Source organism: Nycticebus coucang, chromosome 6, assembly GCF_027406575.1.
Source record: "Nycticebus coucang isolate mNycCou1 chromosome 6, mNycCou1.pri, whole genome shotgun sequence".
Lineage (NCBI taxonomy): Eukaryota > Metazoa > Chordata > Mammalia > Primates > Lorisidae > Nycticebus > Nycticebus coucang.
Window position 1 is genome coordinate 69,230,890 of NC_069785.1, and position 19,402 is coordinate 69,250,291.

Genomic DNA, 19,402 nt, shown 5'->3' on the forward strand with positions numbered 1-19,402 from the left:
CTCCGGGAGGCAGGGGTGAGCCTGCATTGCTCACTCGGCATCCATAGTGCCAACATATGGTTGGCACTCAAGAATGTGAGTTGAATCTAAATAATACAATTATCAATCTAAAAAATGACAAACATTTATCAGGTGCTTTCTACCTGATAAATGTATCGATTTGACTCCTTTAATCCTCCCAACAACTCCTTTTTTCATGTATCGATTCGACTCCTTTAATCCTCCCAATAACCCCTGAGTCAGGGTGAGAGAAGTGGCGTCAGCGTTGGTACAGTGGGGGTTACTAGGCCCCAGCAAGGGCAGGCTGGTACTGCTGGGTGGCCATAGTTAGCCCTTCTCTAGACTGACAACCAGCCTCAAGATGGCCTTGTTCTGCGGTTGGTGCTTTTCCTGAACCCATTTTGAGTTTGAGGGAATTAGAAAGCACCTCTAGGCCTCACCACCCTGGCAAGTGTGTAGAGATTTGCTGCAGGAGGCCTGGGGAAGGGTGGGGACCTGGACACTGGCAGCAGCTGCTCCCCCGAGGGACCAGCTGGGGGCATGGGGCAACTCCCTTGGGCTTCCGGTGGCAATGCCTGTGGTAAAGGGACTAAGATCTCTGCCCCCAAATTCTAACGTTCCCAGGTACATTCATGGGGGCAAGAATGCTTTTCAGAGTGAGTGTGAGGGCTGGATCCCTTAGCACAGACATAGTGAGTTGACAGGGGTCTGACTTACACGGACATTTCCCACCTGTCTGTCCCCATCCTTTCCTTGGTAAACATATCCTGAGTCCCTACCAAGTGCTATGAGAGGCTCTAGCCCAGTGGTTCTCAACCTTCCTAATTGCCGTGTTGTTACAAATGGAACAAAGGGGTCACAACCCACAGGTTGAGAACTGCTGCTGTAGCCACAGTGAAATGGGACATGCCTGTCCCTTCCAGAGCTGGGGTCTGATGAGGACAGGAGTGGGAGGAAGCTCTGAACGTTGCATAGGGTGATGGGGGCTGTGATAGAAGGATGGATGAAGGATAGACGGAAAAATGTGAAGCTCAGGAAAGCAGGGCTGGCTTTGCAGGGACAGGATACTGGAAGAATTTGGGGGCATTTGCTGGTAGTGAAGGCATGTGACCGGGAAGGCATGGCAATCGGGGAAGTGGCACAAGCAAAGGCCCTAAGATGTGTTTCGGGACCTGGGAGGTTATGCCTTCTCTCTTTTCGCATCTGCCCTGCAGTGTCCAGGCAAAGTTGTGTCCTCGGGGTGAGCGGGCCACTGGACATTTCTCTTGTGGGTTTCTAAGGTTAGTGACTACCATCCCCATCGGTGCTGGTGCCTGCCTCACCAGGCTGCAGGCTCTGGGGACCCTGTTTCCTGGGCTGAGGTAGGGAAGAGGCAGACATCTTTGAGAGCCCATGTCATCTCTGAGCCCTTCGCATGGAGCCAGGGGCCCAGTGTTGCTGTGGGTGGAGGCGAGTGGTCTTCACAGGTCGGGGGTGGGAGCAGGGGGGAGGGGGGGACAACCCTCTGCTATAATCTGAATGTGCCCTTCAAAGTCATATGTTGAAACTTAATCACTGAAGTGACAGTGTTAAGACGGCCTCTAGCAGGTGATTAAGTCATGAGAGTGGAGCCCACATGAATGGGAATAGTGAACCTTATGAAAGGACTGGAGCGACTTAGTTAGGCCCCTTTCATCCCTCCATCTTTCTGTCCCTTCCCCACTTGAGGACACAGCGTTTGTCCCCTCTGGAGCAAAGAGCAGCCCTCACCAGACACTGAACCTTTAACACCTGTCTTGATCTTGGACTCCCCAAGATCTCTCAGAACTGTGAGAAGCAAGTTTCTGTTGTTCGTAAATTACCAGTCTGTGGTATTGTATTATAACATTGCAAATGGACCAAGACATGCCTCCCTCCCTTTCTCTCCCCGCTCCATATTCTCCAAGGGCTGCTGAGGCCTATCTGAGGCCTGGGGCTCCCTGTGCAAGGGCCAAGGCAGGGGCCATTCCCTCAAGCAAGAGGTCTGAAGCCCCCAGAAGCCAGGCTCTGGCTGACAAACAAGGTGTGGGGCATGGGTGGGTGATACCTGCGCCCCTGTAGCCTCATTTTCTTTCTTCCCTGCAAGGGGCTGCAGAGGTGGGGGCCCTGCTTTTTTTTTTTTTTTTTTTTTGTGGTTTTTGGCCGGGGCTGGGTTTGAACCCGCCACCTCCGGCATATGGGACCGGCGCCCTACTCACTGAGCCACAGGCGCCGCCCATCGGGCCCTGCTTTTTTGTGTATAAAAGCAGGTGATAATAGTATCTGCTTCTGCTTCACGGTGTCATTTGAACATTAATTAAATCATAGCTATAAATGCCTAACAATACCTGGCAGAGAAAAAAGCCCCAATGAAGGACCCCCGTCATTACCACCAACTTATTGTCCAGGCTGAAATCCTCTCTGCCACGTATAGGGGTGCTGGGCAGGAAGGGGGTGGAACCTCAAGGTTAGATGCCCCTGACAGCCTGACCCGGATGACCTGAGAGCTTCATCTGGGAGCCACCAAACTCCAGAGGCCATGCTCTGCTCTCTCTGCTTCTGCTCTGCCCATGCCCGAGCTCTGCACCCCTGAGCTCCAGGAGCTGCCCAGGGGAAATGTGCCAGGGTTCAATGGATATTGAGGCCTGCTGCTAGTTCTGGCTGTGATCAAACTCACAGCTTTTTCTCTCCCGGTTGTGGAGGATAACTCTCAGAGCCCACTTCATTTTGCAGAGACCCATCTTTTTATTATAAAAATGTTCACACAGGCTGGGTGCAGTGGCTCAAGCCTGTAATTCTAGCACTTTGGGAGGCGAAGGCAGGAGGATCACTTGAGCCAGGAACCTGAGGTTGCTGTGGGATAGGATCATGCCACTGTACTCCACCCTGGGTGACAGAGTAAGACCCTGTCTCAAAAACAAAAATGTTCAAACACACAGAAAACTTAGAACTGCGCAGTCCACACCATACGTCCACCCTTGAGATTCTGCATGTCACTAGACCTGCTTTATCATGTGCCACATCTCCCACGTCAGGTCACTTCACCCCAAACCTTTCAGTAGGCTGTCATTACCTACATTTGTTTATAGTTCTGCTCTTTCTTTTTTTTTAATGAATTTTTTTTTTTTTTTTTTGTGGATTTTGGCCGGGGCTAGGTTTGAACCCGCCACCTCCGGCATATGGGACCGGCGCCCTACTCCTTGAGCCACAGGCACCGCCCTAGTTCTGCTCTTTTAATGTAACATTTGCGTACAGTGATATGCACAAGTCTTAAATATGCTATTCTGTAAGTTTCTCATGTATCCGTATGTGTGTGTATGTGAGAGAGAGAGTGTGCAAGTTCTGTTATAGACCAACAATGAATTTTTTTTTCTCTGAGAGCGAGCAGGTCTCGTTCTTTTGCCCAGGCTAGAATGCAGTGGCATGATCACAGCTCACTGCAACCTAAACTCCTGGCCTGAAGCGATCTTCCTGCTTTGGTCTCCCAAAGTGCTGGAATTACCGGTGTGAGCCACCTTGCCTGTCCCATTCTGTGGGTTTTGACAGTTGTAGTCACTTGTGTAACCAAACCACTGTGAAGATATGGAACATGAATTTGTTCCCCTCTAAACTTTCATCGTGCCACAATCCTTTCGGAGGACTTTTGGGGGAAATACCTGATGGTCTCAAGAACAGGAATCACGTCATCTTGTTTCCCTCTTAGCTCTGGGTACTTAGAAATTGTGAGGTGCGCTATGGCCTGCCTCCTAGTTACCCATTTCCACGTGTCATTTTGCTGTCCCTGCTTTCCTTGTTTGTTATTTTAAAATGCTACTGCAATGCACATACAACTCTGCAAGCTGGTTCTCAAATCCTTTCTTTTTGGGAACAAGACTGAAGGAGTGCTGCAAAAGAAATCATCATATTGGAATTTTCAGGCCATTTCCATGGCTTGTGGTGTCCAACTATGTGAAATTGAACCTGTTCCAGTAAATCTGGAATGAGTTGACACCGTCTCCACAGAGTGTGGATCTGTGTGTACACACATACACATGTGCACATACGAAGAATTCCTGTCTTGCTCCAGACACTGGCATTGGCAGTGAAATAGCGATTCCAAACCCAGAGAGCCCACTCAGGCCTTGCTGCCCGGGCTCCCTGCAGGGCGGAGGTGTAGGGAGTAGACAGAGGTTTGACTATCGGCCATGGACAGCTAGGGGCTGGCGCCAGTGAACCAGAGATGATGCTGCTGATGTTGATGACGATGGGCCACCACCTCCCACCAGCGCTCTTCAATCAGAGCTCATCTTCCAGGTTTTCAGGTCCTGCCCTGCATTTTCTCCCCCCTTGTCCACATGGGGAGCCCTGGGTGGGGCTGGCTGCCGAAGATCCCAGCCAAGCCCACAGGTTCCTGTTCCCGATGGGTGCAAGGGGAGGCGGAGGTGGGGGGTGGGGAGAGGAGAGAGTCTCAGTAAAAAGGGGGGAAGAGCCCCTCCGCTTTTCTCACCTCAGGACTGCCCACTGGCCTTGTCTTCAGAGCATCACAGAGCTCATTTCACATTTTTTAGGAGGCTGTTTGATAAATCTGTTTTTATTGGATGGCGCCTGTGGCTCAATGGAGTAGGGCGCCGGCCCCATATGCCGGAGGTGGGTGGTGGGTTCAAAAACAGCCCCAGCCAAAAACTGCAAAAAAAAAATCTCTTTTTATTCACCTAAGAACCCAGAGCTTTGCCCAGGGAAATACTATTTGTTTAAGGAATGAATAAACCTGTCTTGGTGCTTATAGCTTAAGCGGCTAAGGCACCAGCCACAAACACCAGGTGAGTTTGAATCCATCCCAGGCCTGCCAAACAACTATGATAACTACAATAAAAAAATAGCCGGGTGTTGTGGCGGGCGCCTGTAGTCCCAGCTACTTGGGAAGCTGAGGCAAGAGAATCACTTAAGCCCAGGAGTTGGAGGTTGCTGTGAGCTGTGATGGCTTGGCACTCTACCCAGGGCAACAGCTTGAGGCTCTGTTTCAAAAAAATAGGCTGTGAGAACAAGCTCAAAGGGCCACCCTTGGGTGGGCAGCAGGCCTGGGTAGGGGTGGCCTCGTCTGGGAAGAGATGCCATCTAGGAAGGAGGGAGCCTGGGTCCTTCTTCAGAATGATGTTGGTGACTCCATCCTAAGGGATAAGTGCCCATGAGGCCCCAGTGGCCATTGCAGTTATCTGAGTAACCAGGGATCTAAAATTTTTTTTTTTTTTTTGTAGAGACAGTCTCACTTTACGGCCCTCAGTAGAGTGCCATGACGTCACAGGACTCATAGCAACCGCTAGCTCTTGGGCTCAAGCAATTCTCTTGCCTCAGCCTCCCGAGCAGCTGGGACTACAGGCGCCCGCCACAGCGCCTGGCTATTTTTTTGTTGCAGTTTGGCCGGGGGCTGGGTTTGAAACCGCCACCTTCGGTATATGGGGCCGGAGCCCTGCTCACCGAACCACAGGTGCCGCCCTGGGATCTAAAATTTTAAGGACAGAGAATAATTCGAAGGCTCGTCTAGCTTCTTTGTGTTTGTTATTTTGCCTCTGGAGTTAGTTCTCTGGGGCAGTTAGCAATGAGACCTTGTAACAGAGTGACCTGTGTGCTTGTGTTTGGGGCCAGAGTGGAAGTCAAGGCCCAAGGAAACTACAGCTCACGCCTGAGGGGTAAGCCAGTGCAGTCTCTGTGCCAAAAGGGGAAACAGAGGCCCAGAAGTGGTGAGGGTCATGGGCAGTCAGGACTAGAATCCATTCCTCAAGGTAAAACAATATTAAAATAATACTGAAAAAATAACTTTGCTTTAAATACTATATATAAAATACATGAACATACTCACAGCACAAAGAAATGGCAACTATTCCTGAAATATCTGTAGAAAAAAGCATAAGGTGGCGCCTGTGGCTCAGTGAGTAGGGCGCCCGTCCCATATGCTGGAGGTGGCGGGTTCAAACCCAGCCCCGGCCAAAAAAAAAAAAAAGAAAAAAGAAAAAAGCATAAGAAGGGGGCCTTCTCCTGGGCCTCCTCCCCATGACCCCTCCCCCAGTGGCCACTGCTGGTAACTGGCTGTGTCTCTCCCATCTCCCCTGTATCAGATTAAGTATATAGGCATATGAGTAGTTTTGTTTGATCTTCTACATCAGTTGAGGCAGATATGGTAATATTGTTTGGAACTTGCTTTTTAAAAATTTTATAATATATGTTGGAGATCTTTCTGGATTTGTGCATCCTGAGTTGCCTCATTCTTTTTCCTGGCTTCATGGCACGGCATTGTACAAATGGTTCCATAATTGATCTAGCCAACCTCTTATAGATGGAATTTTCTTCCCTTCTTTTTCTTTCCTTCTCTCTCTCTCTTTTTTTTTTTTTTTTTAGACAGAGTCTCACCCTGTCACCCTAGGTAGAGTGTTGTGGCATCATAGCTCACAGTGACCTCAAACTCCTGGGCTCAAGCGATTCCCTTGCCTCAGCCTCCCAGTAGCTGGGCCTACAGGCCCCTGTCACAATGCTCAGCTAGTTTTTTCTATTTGTAGCAGAGACAGGGTCTAACTTTTGCTTACTCTCACTCTTGAACTCCTGAGCTCAAGGGATTCATCTGCCTCAGCCTCCCAGAGTGCTAGGATTATAGGCAAGAGCTATCGTGCCTGGTCTGGACTTTCTTTTTTTCCTTGATAATGCTTTGCTTTCACAAAAGGTGCTACAATAAATATCCTGATATACACCTCCATCCCTGCATCCCTGCATACACATGGGGAAACGGAGGCCCAGAAAGGGCAGTCAGGACTAGAATCCATTCCTCAAGGTAAAGTAATATTAAAATCATATTGAAAAAATAATTTTGCTTTAAATATTATATATATAATACATGAATATACTCACATAGCAAAGAAATGGCAACCATTCCTGAAATACAAATCTATTCCAAAAAGTGGTATTGTGATTTTGATGGAGGTTTCTAGATTCTCCTTCATTAGAGGTAGCTAAATGAACCAAAGCATATTCTACTCCAACACGGACCCCACGTAGCTGGTTAGAGGGTGGAACCGTGGCTCCATACATGGCAGCTGGCCAGGCTTGCTGCCCACTGGCTGGAGGAGGGTTTGACTCCCGCTGGGAGCTCAGTGGCAAGAGAGGGGTAAATCTGCTGTGGTTAATCCCTGAAAAAACAAAAAAAATCACGCATCCAATGCTGTACAGTTTAAAGAGCATATTTCTGTGCATGATCAATCCCATTTAACCCTACTGAATGAGGAACGGTGATGTGACTTTTTCTTTTTTTTGAGACAGAGTCTAACTCTGTTGCCCTAGATAGAATGCCATGGCATTATTGGAGCTCACAGCAACCTCAAACTCGTGGGCTCAAGAGATCATTTTGCCTCAGTCTCCTGAGTAGCTGGGACTACAGGTGCCCTCCACAGTGCCCCACTAGTTTTTCTATTTTTAGTGGAGACAGGGACCCACTCTTGCGCATGCTGGTCTCAAACTCCTGAGCTCAAGTGATCCATTCACCTCAGCCTCCCAGAGTGCTAGGATAACATGTGTGAGCCACCATACCCAGCCTGTTTCTTGATGTCTTAATTTAAGATTACACTCATTCCCACCACATGCAACTACGAAGATCGCCTCTAAGATGCCCCCCTCGACCCCGCTCCTGGTATTCATGCTCTGTGTAATCCTCCCCCCTTGAATGTGGGCTAGACCTAGTGACTCACTTCCAAGGAACAGAATATAGCAAAAACGAAGAGTTGTCACTTCCAAGATTAGGTAGCCAAGGATCGTGTGGCTTCCACTGTGCTTTCCCTCTCCTGCCCTCTTGTCCTGAGGGAAGCCAGCTGCTGTGCTGTGAGCTGCCCTGTGGAGTGGCTGGTGTGCTGAGGAACTGATATCTCCAGCCCAGAGCCAACAAAGCCCTGAGACCCGCCAACAGTCTTGCGAGTGAATTTGGAAGTAGATCCTCTTCCAGTCAGGGTTCGAGATGACTGCAGCCCCACCCACACCTGGATTGCAACCTTGTGAGAGACCCCGGACCAGAGGCACTCAGCAAAGGCAGCCCTGGATTCCAAACATGCAGAACTCTGAGATAATCAATGCTTGTTATTCAAAAATGTCACTAAATTTGAGGGTAATTTAAGTCAGCAATAGGTAGCTAAAATACGTTCTGTATACTACCTTTTCCTATGGCTGAACCCTGGGGCTGTGTTTAAACTTCCCATTAATACAAAATTCACTTTAGTGAACATCTTCCTGTCTGGCTAGCCTTTTCTGAATTTAGTATTATTTTCTAAGGGCAACCCCAAGAGGGAGCTGATTGTGGCTAAGATTCTAACATGTATGATTTTTTGTAAACAGCCCCAAATTGTCCATCAAGGACAGGGACCTGACCAAATTGGGCTACCAGGAGTGTCTGGGTCCCCATTTCTGTGCGCCATTGGCCAGAACCTTCCTTAAGCTCTGTGATCCTCGTTCTCTCCAACAGCAATCAGGTAATGGTAGCACTTTTCCTGCCCACCTCTCTTTGAAATAAAAACCATGTAAGTGCAAGGTTTCCTGGAGATTGCACAGTGCTCTATAAGGCAGGGTGATGGTATAAACTCAAAATCTCAGAGCTCAGCTTATCCCAACCCATCCCATTTCATAGCAGAGAAAGCAGGGGCTGGGAAATGTCCAGGGCCCAGGCAGTAACTCACAGCAGGCACAAAAGAACCGGGTCTTTTTCCTCCTTGGGTAGCTTCCTTCCCTCTGATCCACATTGCCTCCCTGCTTGACTGCTTTGTCTGAACCAAAGCAAAACCTCAGGCTTCTTTTTCAACCCCTGAGGACTCAGAAAATCCTTTACATTTCGAGAAGAGCTGGATCCCCACTCCCTTTGCCGACCTAGCCACCCAACAGTCCATCCTCAGTTCCACCTAAGACCAGCAAACTGCTCCGTGGGGTCTTATCTAGCTCAGTCCTATAGCCCATCAGGTAGGCTGGCCTTGCAGCCCACCTCCTCCTCCTCTCTCCAGGGCCCTCTCTTGGACCAGGAACCCCAGCTCAGGCTGTGTCCATCCCCCCGCCACTGTGGCCAAGAAAACAGGAAGCATCTGAGTCACCCATTCTCCCCCTGGGCTTTGGCTGTCTGGGCCCACGTTCTGGAGTCAGAGAAGGACAGGAGGGAAGAGGCTGGTCCCACAGAGGTCAAGACTGTCTTGTGGGGTGCTCTCTAGCTTTGGGACTCCAGACAGGTAGTGGAACCTCCCTTCGATTCTTCTTGGGACAAGAGAGAGAGACAGTCCTGCCTTGGGATTTGGGATTCTGGAGTTAGCTCCGCTGCCTACTGGCTGAGGGCCCGGGGCTTGTCTGGTGGTTCTCAATTTTGGTTGTACGTCAGTATCACCCAGGAGCTATAAACACTACTGACACCTGAGCTTCACCCACAGCCCTTTAGATTTAATTTTTAAAATTTCTGCAGGTGATTCTGAAGTGCAGCCAGGCTTGAGAACTGCTGGGCTGCTCATTAGTCTCCGGGAGCTTCAGTTTCTCCCCTGTCAAAGAGAGCTAATGATGCCTGCCTTCCGCAGTGGCTGAGGAACAGGGAGAACCTGGGTGTGTGCAGGCCGAACAGTGTAAACACTAGTGTAATATGCCTATGCATGTCCCCCGAGGGAGGGCCTGGACAGAAGTGGGGTGCCCTCAGGGGTCCCTCGGCTTTAGAAACCAGGTCAGACTCCAGTGGCGGGTCATTGCCAGGATGCTGACCCTATGGCCGTCTTCCACAGTGCTGGGCACTAAACAGAGGAAATTCAAGGCGAGAACGGCAGGTGGCAGTCGGCTCAGCCCCGGCAGAGCTCTGAGCAATGCGGAGCCCAGTGACTGGAAATACAAGGCAGGGGGACGGAAGTGTTCCAAGGGAGGGAGACAGAGTAGGAGAAAGAGATGGCTGTGGCCAGAGGTAGGCAGGCTTCCTGTGGAAATGGGAAAGTAAGTGTCCTTCCCAGGGCCCCAGTCAGGTTGAGGAGTCCCAGGCTGAGGGGACTGCAGGAGCAAAGGCACAGACAGGGAGGTGCGGCCAGGACTTCTCAGGGAGCTGTGAATGGAGAGGGGCAGGCAGGGGGCCGGTGTCTGAAGGCCAGCATGCTCTTCCAGCCCCTCTCCCTGGAGGAAACACTGGAGTACAGACTGTGTGATTTATTTATGAGAAGTAACGAGCACATTTGTTTTACAGTGTCAGCTGGAAATTCCGTATCTAGAGTGCTGCTGGGTCCGTTCTTGGTGTCTGTGGTCTCAGCTGGCCCTTGGATGTGTTGCCCTGTCACGGCTTGTGTGTGGTTATCTTGTTTGGCTTGTGTGTGGTTATCTTGGTTGTAAGACCGTAATCACCTTTACCTTTAGAAACTACTTGAGACCCTAGGCAGGGCGGCTCACTTGTATAATCCTAGCACTTTGAGAGGTCCATGTGGGTGGATTGTTTGAAATCAGGAGTGAAACCAGCCTGAGCAAGAGTGAGACCCTGTCTTTACTAAAAAAAGAAAAACTGGGGTGGCTCCTGTGGCTCAAAGGAGTAGAGCACTAGCCCTATATGCCGGAGGTGGTGGGTTCAAACCCAGCCCCAGCCAAAAACTGCAAAAAAAAAAAAAAAAAAGAGAGAAAGAAAGAAAGAAAACTGAGGCAAGAGGATCACATGAGCCCAAGAGTTGGAGGTTGTGGTAAGCTACGATGATGCCACGCACTCTACCCAAGGCAACAGAGTGAGACTATCTCAAAATAAATAAATAAATAAAATAAAAATAAAAATAAGAAATTACTTGAGTCCTAAAGGATGTCTTCTTCTTTTTTTTTTTTTTTTGTAGAGACAGAGTCTCACTTTATGGCCCTCAGTAGAGTGCCATGGCGTCACACAGCTCACAGCAACCTCCAACTCCTGGGCTTAAGCGATTCTCTTGCCTCAGCCTCCCGAGCAGCTGGGACTACAGGCGCCTGCCACAACGCCCGGCTACTTTTTGGTTGTAGTTTGGCTGGGGCTGGGTTTGAACCCGCCACCCTCGGTATATGGGGCCGGCGCCTTACCAACTGAGCCATAGGCACCGCTCAGGATGTCTTCTTCTTTCAGTTGGGACTTCAGTTAGCTCCAGCCAGGTATGTGGGGGCACTAGTAATCCAAGATCACCTTGATTCATTTTCAAGGCTTGAGACTTTCTGGCCTACCCAGGTAAGCTCGCTCCTGGGGTGTTCCTACTCTCAGTGTGCACACTGCCCATGTGTGGAGCATTTTCCTAGTTCTCCACCTTAAGTTTTCTTCCTTGATCCACTCAGGGCCCCCAGAGGCTCTGCTCAGCTTCTTGGGCTTGGCAAGCTCTGCCACGGCAGAAGTGGCTCCCAGGGCTGGGCTCACTGATCAGGCAATTTCATTGTATCTTATTAGCTCTTTGATGCTTTTAAGGTTATTTTAGGCTGGGTGTGATGGCTCACGCCTATAATCCTAACACTTTGAGAGACTGGGTAGGGAGAATCACTGGAGGCTGGGAGTTCGAGACCTACCTGGGCTATCTCTACAAAAAGTAAAAAAAAAATTAGCTGGGTGTGGTGGTGCATACCCATAGTCCCAGCTACTCAGGAGGCTGAGGCAAGAGGATTGAGTGAGCCCTGGATTTTGAGGTTGCTGTGAGCTGTGATGAAGCCACCGCATGCTAGCCCAGGGCAACAGAGTGAGACTCTGTTTCCAAAAAAAAAGTTATCGCTGAGGGCGGTGACTCACGTCTGTAATCCCAGCACTTGGGAGGCCGAGGCGGGTGGATTGCCTGAGCTCACAGGTTTGAAACCAGCCTGAGCAAGAGTGAGACCCCCATCTCTAAAAAACAGCCCGGTGTTTTAAAGGGTGCCTGTAGACCCAGCTACTTGGGAGGCTGAGGCAAAAGAATTCCCAGGAGTTTAAGGTTGCTGTGAGCTAAGACTCCAGGGTACTCTACTGAGGATGACCTAGTGAGACACTGTCTCAAAAAAAAAAAAAAAAAGTATTTAGGCAGGGCGTGGTGGCTCACGTCTGTAATCCTAGCACTGTGGGAGGCCAAGACTAGTGGATCACCTGAGTTCAGGAGTTGGAGACCAGCCTGAGCAAGATCAACATCAACATCCTGTTTCTGCTAAAAATAGAAAAAAGTAGCTGGGCATTGTGAGGGATGCCTATAGTCCCAGGTACTTGGGAGCCTGAGGCAATAGAGTCTGAGGTTGCTGTGAGCTATGACTTCACAGCACTCTACTTAGGGCAACAGAGTCATAAAAAAATGAAAAAAAAAAGGTTATTTAATATATTGTGGCAAGTTAAGTTGCTTTCAGGAGGAAGATTGGTCTGAATAACTAAACATGCCTTTATTAAAAGTAGAGGTCCTCCCCAATTGAGTTTTAACATTACAGTGTTTCTGCTTAATTATTTTATCTTATAATTGCTTGAGCCTAAGAGCTTGAGGTTGCTGTGAGCTATGACGCCAGGGCACTCTTTTTCTTTTAATGAAAATACTATCCAACAAAATTTACTTATTTACCTTTTCTTTTTTCTTTGAGACCGAGTCTTGCTCAATAGCTAGAGTACTAATAAATAAATGTAATTTTTCTTTTTTTTTTTTGTGGTTTTTGGCCGGGGCTGGGTTTAAACCCGCCACCTCTGGCATATGGGACCAGCACCCTACTCCTTGAGCCACAGGCGCCGCCCAAATAAATGTAATTTTTCTTTTAACTTTAACACTTCTGGATTCAATGAGATCTTGAGATATGTAAGTATTCATTCCATTGAATTTTAAGGAATTTAGAGTGCCTGCAACAATAAAAGTACTGACTCAATCACATTTAAGGCTGTCTACAAAGTTCTATTCACCCAGCACACTCTGCTGACCACGTGGGGTCGGCTTCCTCCCATTGCCCCATCCTGGGTTGCTGTGTAAGCTCTGCCTGATGGGTCATTCTTCTCACTTAGACCATGTTCACAGCCAACAGCAGACAGTCTGGGTTCTTGGAAGGTGGCATCAGCAGCTACAGGGCTTCTTGATGATATTTAGGTACCAGAGGACAGTTGTAGAAGTCAGTCCTATAACCACTTTATGAGACAGATCCCCTCCATTTTCCTTCAAACACTCCTCCACCACTGTGCTGAGGGCCACAGCGACAGTGAGGCTGGGTCTCCAGCTTCATAGAGCTCACGCTGTGATAATTGTGATAGAGCCAGTTGGGCAGATCATGCTTCCAGCACTGAGGGAAGAGTGAGGGTGGAGGGGACAGTCAGGGAGGCTCAGAACACACATGCTGATGAGTCCTAGGATATTCGTGAGGACAGCACACCAGACTGATCCTTCTATCAGCTCACGCGCAGACAGGTGGGGGCTCCAAGCCCAACCATGTCTTGGGATCTCAGTTTCCTCATCTGAATAATATTATTTACACTAGAACCTTCCTTTCCACAGGGAGGCAGCGGAAGGCAGCCTACATTTAGGAGGCTGGCTGCTGACCTCAGAGGGTAAGCTGGGCACCAGTCAGTGAAGCCAGTGGGGGTCTGAGCCCACTCACCTTCAAGGAAGCCCCCTTCCCTAAGTCCCTTTCCCTTCTTATATGGAATATTGTGGGTGGCCCTTTACCATCCTGAAATGAGATGTTATAACCAATCCACAGACATAATTAAAAGTAAATATGCTTTCATAATTGTAATATAAAAGAGAAATAAAAAGAAAATTGTTGTTAATAAAAAGAAATGTACTTCAGTCTGTAAATGTTTGAGCATCACTACATCAGGAAGACTCTGTCATGGTTAATCACTCCTAGCTTTTAGTTAGAAATAGAAACACTGAGAAGGTGACAAGTGAGATGCAGGTAGCTACAAGGAGTTCCTCTGAGTCAAGCACCTATTATGATTTTCTGAAAGAGGAATAGTTCTTAAAATTCAAAACTAAACAAAATGCATGCATGTAAACTACATTTACCACTGAACTACATTTTACCACCATGCTTAGAAAATTCAGTGCATGTTTTAGCTTTCTTTCTTTTTTTTTTTTTTGCAGTTTTTGGCTGGGGCTGGGTTTGAACCCACCACCTCCAGCATATGGGGCCGGCGCTCTATTCCGTTTAGCCACGGCACCACCCCTCAGTGCATGTTTTAAAAACTACATAACAAAATACTTTGTGTCTGTATGTGAGACAGAGTTGGGTTCTAGATTTGCAGACTTATAAATAGGGTTTTTTACCCATATGGGACTAGGGATAGTTCATGATTGCAGAAGCATCCTCTTCCCCCACCCCACCCCATCCGGTGACAGCAATTACACATACGCACAACTTCATAAAACATGTCCCAGGGCTCAGCGCCTGTAGCTTAGCGGTTAGGGTGCCGGCCACATACACTGGGGCTGGTGGGTTCCAACCTGGCCCAGGCCTGCCAAACAGCAATGACAACTACAACAAAAAAATAGCCGGGTGTTGTGGCAGGTGCCTGTAGTCCCAGCTACTTGGGAGGCTGAGGCAAGAGAATCACTTAAGCCCAAGAGTTGGAGGTTGCTGTGAGCTGTGACATCACAGTACCCTACCAAGGGTGACAAAGTGAGACTCTGTCTCAAAAAAAACAACAATAAAAAACCACATCCCAGGTCAGTGTCTGCTTTCCTCAGACCAGCAGGGGGCAGGGGAGGGGGCCCACAGGGACCTCAGAACTCCTGGCTTCTAGCTCAGCCACCTGCATTGCAGCCTCAGCCTACCTGCTCCCTGCTCACACACACGTCCCTGGAGCAAGCCCCGCGTCTGTGCCCACAGATGGAGGGCTGGGGGTGTTGGGTGGGAGGAAGGAAGCAAAGGTCACAGGATTGGCTCAGCCTCCGGGTTCCCACCCTCCAGGGCTCTCTGCCTGGAGCATGTGAGTTGCTGGCAGGTTGTGATGGAGGGAGCCACACTGCCCCCATCTCTGGGGTTTCCTGCCCGGCAGCTGAGAGTGCTGTCGGGATAGCTATACCTCTTCCTCAGGTGACACAGCCACTGTGTCAGGGGTATGAAGGCCTGGCCATCTCAGCCTCCATCAGGACACCTCTGAAGAGCACCTTTGTCCGGAGCTCCCTGGGAGGCTGGCTGTGGTGGCAGCAGGCCTGGACCGTGGCTCTCCGTCTCTCCCCGCCCACGCCTGCTTGGTCCCCTCCCTTTCACAAAAGTTGAGCCCAAGGGCCCTTCTTAGTAAGCACCCTGCAGCCTAAACTCCACTGCAGAACCTGCTTCCCAGAGAACGCAGCCTGTGACACATGGCATTAGGCAGTGTCGGCAAATTGTGTGACCCCAGTCCTAAAAGATAAGCCCAGGAAGAGAGGGTTCATTCCTGCCGGGGGGCAGGCACTTGAGAGCCCCCAGGAGAGGCTGGGATTGGGGCTGTCTTGAAGGACATGGTAGGGCTGTAACAGTCTGAGACTGGGAGGAGGAGAAGGTCAATCCAGTTGGCCCCTGTCATCCTCCTTGTAAGGATGTGCCTCTATGGTAGCCACTGTGTGCACTCATTTCACGTGAGCAGGGGAATGGTGAAGTCCTGGGCATGCGGGACTGTTGTGAAACTTGGGGCTAGAGTGGGAGGGGAAATCAACTTTATTTGAGGACAATGGGGAGCCACTGAAGGGCTGGGGAGAGGTGCCACAGGACAGGTATTTTCAGAAAGCTCTCTGTACAAATCTATGCTGGATTAAGAGTTTTAGTGGCTCATGGCTATAATCCCAGCACTTTGGGAGGCCAAAAGGGAGGATTGATAGAGGCCAGGAGTTTGAAACCAGTCTTGGCAACACAGTGAGATCCTATTTCTACAAAAAAAATTGTTCAAATTAGTGAGGCGTGGTGCCACGTGGCCATACCCTAGCTATTCAGCAGGATCTCTTGAATAGCAGTACAAGGTTGCAGTGGTGATCTATGTTCATGGGAGACAGAACAAGACCTCGCGTCTTCAAAACAAAACAAAACAAAACCCACAAAAGTTTGAGGCTATTGTTGACTTCTGGGTGAGACGGCTTGAGGCCTGCCCAGAGCAGTGGCCATAGGAATGTAAAAGAGAGAGATTCAGGAGTGGAAAGCACTGAACAAGGGGAGGAGACAGTTCACCTTTGTCCTGGGTTGGCTTGGGGACACATCAGGCCTGGGGACTCCAACTTGTCTCAGGCGTCTGCCTGAGGGGAGAGGCCGGAAGAGTAAGGGCTGGATATTAGGGTAGCACAGCTGGACTCCCCCACAACACACACACTGTGTCGGCTTAATTGGACAGCAGCCTAACCTTCACCCCCACACCAGGCCAGTGCAGGCATGCCTGGGTGGTGGGACGGGGTGGGGTCTCTTCTCCATAGGGACCCAGGCTCTTTCCAGCTGTGACTCCATGAGGCCACAGTGTTCTGCATGTTCTGTGCGTGGATGGGGGAAAAGAGGAGAACACTCACTTCTTCACTGCCTTGACCAGGAAAGGACACATGTCACTTCTGCTCGCAGTCCCTTTGTGAGGACCATGCCCAGATGCGGGGGGTGAGGGGGTGGAGAAGGGGCTGGGAAATCAAGTCCTTGGCTAGGCAGGTATGTCCCAGTGACGACTCCTCACTGAGGAAAGGAGCACAGGGTTTGGTGACAGGCAGCCACATGTGTCACAGTGGGGCCTAGCCTCTTTTCTTGTTGCCTCCTGGTAGGAAATGCCCGCAGGCCCCAGCAGGCTTCTGAGAATAGGTGGAAACCAAGAAATGTGAGGGAACCTTGAGTTGCCTGTGAGTGGGACCTGCCCACAATAGGTGGCTGTGGAGTGTGAGCCACGAATACGCAGTGACGTGCACTGTGTGCTCTGCCTTATGTACAAAGGTCGTATTCGTTTCTGTTGCTGCAGAACAAATGATCCCGGGTTTGCAGTTTCAAACAACATCCACTGGTCAGCTCACAGTTCTGTAGGTCAGCAGTCCAGGTGGGAAGACAGGGCTCACAGGGTCCCAGCTGAAATCAAGGTGTCCACTGGGCTGGGCTCTTATTGGGAGGCTCTGAGCCTGCTTCCAGGCTGCCTTTCTCTGTTGACAGAATTCAGTTCCTTGTGGCTGTTGGACTGAGCCTTGTGTCCTGGCAGTCAGCCAGGGGTTGCTTTCAGCTGCGAGCAGCCGCAGTCTGGATTGTGGGTGTCCCCTCCATCTTCAAAGCCAACAACAGTACATGGAGCTTTTTTGGTGCTTCATCTCTCCCTGGATTCCCTGGTTCTCAGTATATAAACCTGTAGTTATTTACTTGTTTTCTGTCTCTGTACACTGGAACATAATCTGCACACGGGCAGGAATCCTGTGCTTTGTTCACTACTGTACCAGCAACTAGGTTAGTGCCGGACACATACAGGGGGTGAACACATGCTTCTTGAATAAACGAAGGGGTGGATAGGCGAATTAGAGGATATGGCCATAGCAGGTCCTGTAACAGGAGGTCCGGACACTCTCCAGGATGAAGGGGTCAGGCTACTGGGGTAACCCCTATTCCCAGAGGGGAGAACTCAGGAAACAGTTGTCGAATGACAGGGGTAGGACGACATTGCAATGGGACTCTAGAGACCTGGATTGGAGTCCTGATTTGTCCTGTCTGCTCCTGGCCATTGGGTGCTGCCTGTCCTGGCTCCTGTTTCTTCTCAGCCATCCCAAGCTCTCTAAGAGGTCAGGTGCCTTGGCTGGGGCTGGGTCACTTGGGTCACCGACCCTTGCTGGGTTCTGCCCGTCACTGTTAGAGGGATCAGCCTACTGATCTTACTCTACTCTTTTGCAAAGTGAGGATAATCATACCACACAAGGATATTGTAAGGATTAAATTTATTTTTATTTATTTATTTATTTTTATTTTTTGTAGAGACAAAGTCTCACTTTATTGCCCTTGGTAGAGTGCTGTGGCGTCACAGCTCACAGCAACCTCCAACTCCTGGGCTTAGGTGATTCTCTTGCCTCAGCCTCCCGAGTAGCTGTGACTACAGGCGCCCGCCACAACGCCCGGCTATTTCTTTGTTGCAGTTTGGCTGGGGACTGGTTTGAACCTGTCACCCTTGGTATAGGGGGCCGGCGCCCTACTCACTGAGCCACAGGTGCTGCCCCAGGATTAAATTTATGCATTTATATACTCCACAAATATTTGGCAAGTAGCTGCTTTGTGCCAGGCACAGTTCTAGGCCCTGGGGAGACAGCAGCAAAGATGACGTGTATGTGAAGGGTCCCAGCGGACATCGGCATACCACTTGTGCTTGGGCAGTCGAACAGTCACTGGCTTTGGACCGGCATTTAAGGCTGTCATGCTGAGGGCCCGTTTCTTTCCTCTAGTGTCCAGGCCTCACTGTCCCTCTTCCCCCGGCTGCCTGGTGCAGACAGCTTCCTACTCCTTCCCCCAGGCCCGGGAACAGACATCTCCATGATGCTCAGGCACAAAAAGTGAGGACAGCATCAGCGTCTCCACCACCAGCTCCATTCAGGGATTTAGGACATTTGTCCTCAGACAGCTCCTGGAACACAGAAAACAGTGAAGGCAAATCTTTACTGATTGCTGGCTCTGGTCCATTTCCTCCAGGCGGCCTTCCCAGCCTGCCTGCAGCAGGGCGTGATCCTTCCCTCTCTTGTAGCACTTTGTGCCCCATCCCACCTGGGGTCAACATCTTACCTCCATTCCAGACCCCTGGCAGGGAGGGCTACTAGGAAAAGTTGCCTGAAGAGGCAACTGATTAAAGTTCTGCAAATTCCAGCCTTGACCTCTGCAACTCTATGCTTGAGAAAATAGAGGCCACAATGGAGTCTTCTGCCATCCTCAGGTGTTATGCTCTTCCCATACCTTCCTGGTACTCCAACTTGAATGGCCTTTATCCACACTGCCAACTCAACCCCCCTTCAGACCCTTCTCTCCCACGTCTTCAATCCCAGCCACATTCCATTGCCTACTACCACCTCAACTGGCATGTGCTCTCTGTTCCCCTGTCTTAACAATAGCTACCTCCCCAGCCCCGCCCTGCAGATGTCTGTCCTGGTGAGAGATGTTGGCTGATAAGGGCGGGGCCCGGAGTGGACTTGGGTCCTGGCTTTTGCACTGCACGGAGGATGAGACACCCAGTCGCTCTGAGCCCTGTTGGGGTGGTTATGCTCACTGTCCTAGGGTCCCTAGTATCGGAGAGGCTGCCCCCACGACAGGTTGGAGTGCAGACAGCTGGGAGGAGGACCCTGGGAGGCTATCTGCCTACAGCTCAGAGAAGGCTCTAGAAAGGAGTCACTCTCCAGAAGAGAGTTAGGCCCAGGACATGGTTTGGGACAAAGCTTGGTTCTCCGAGGAGAGGGTCACCTGGGAATCACAGGGGGTCTTGGGTTGTGATGGAGATAGGGGATTCCAGTCAAGGTGGCTGTGAAGGATGAAAATTTTTAAAAAGAGTAGAATAAACTAATATTTATTAGCTGTC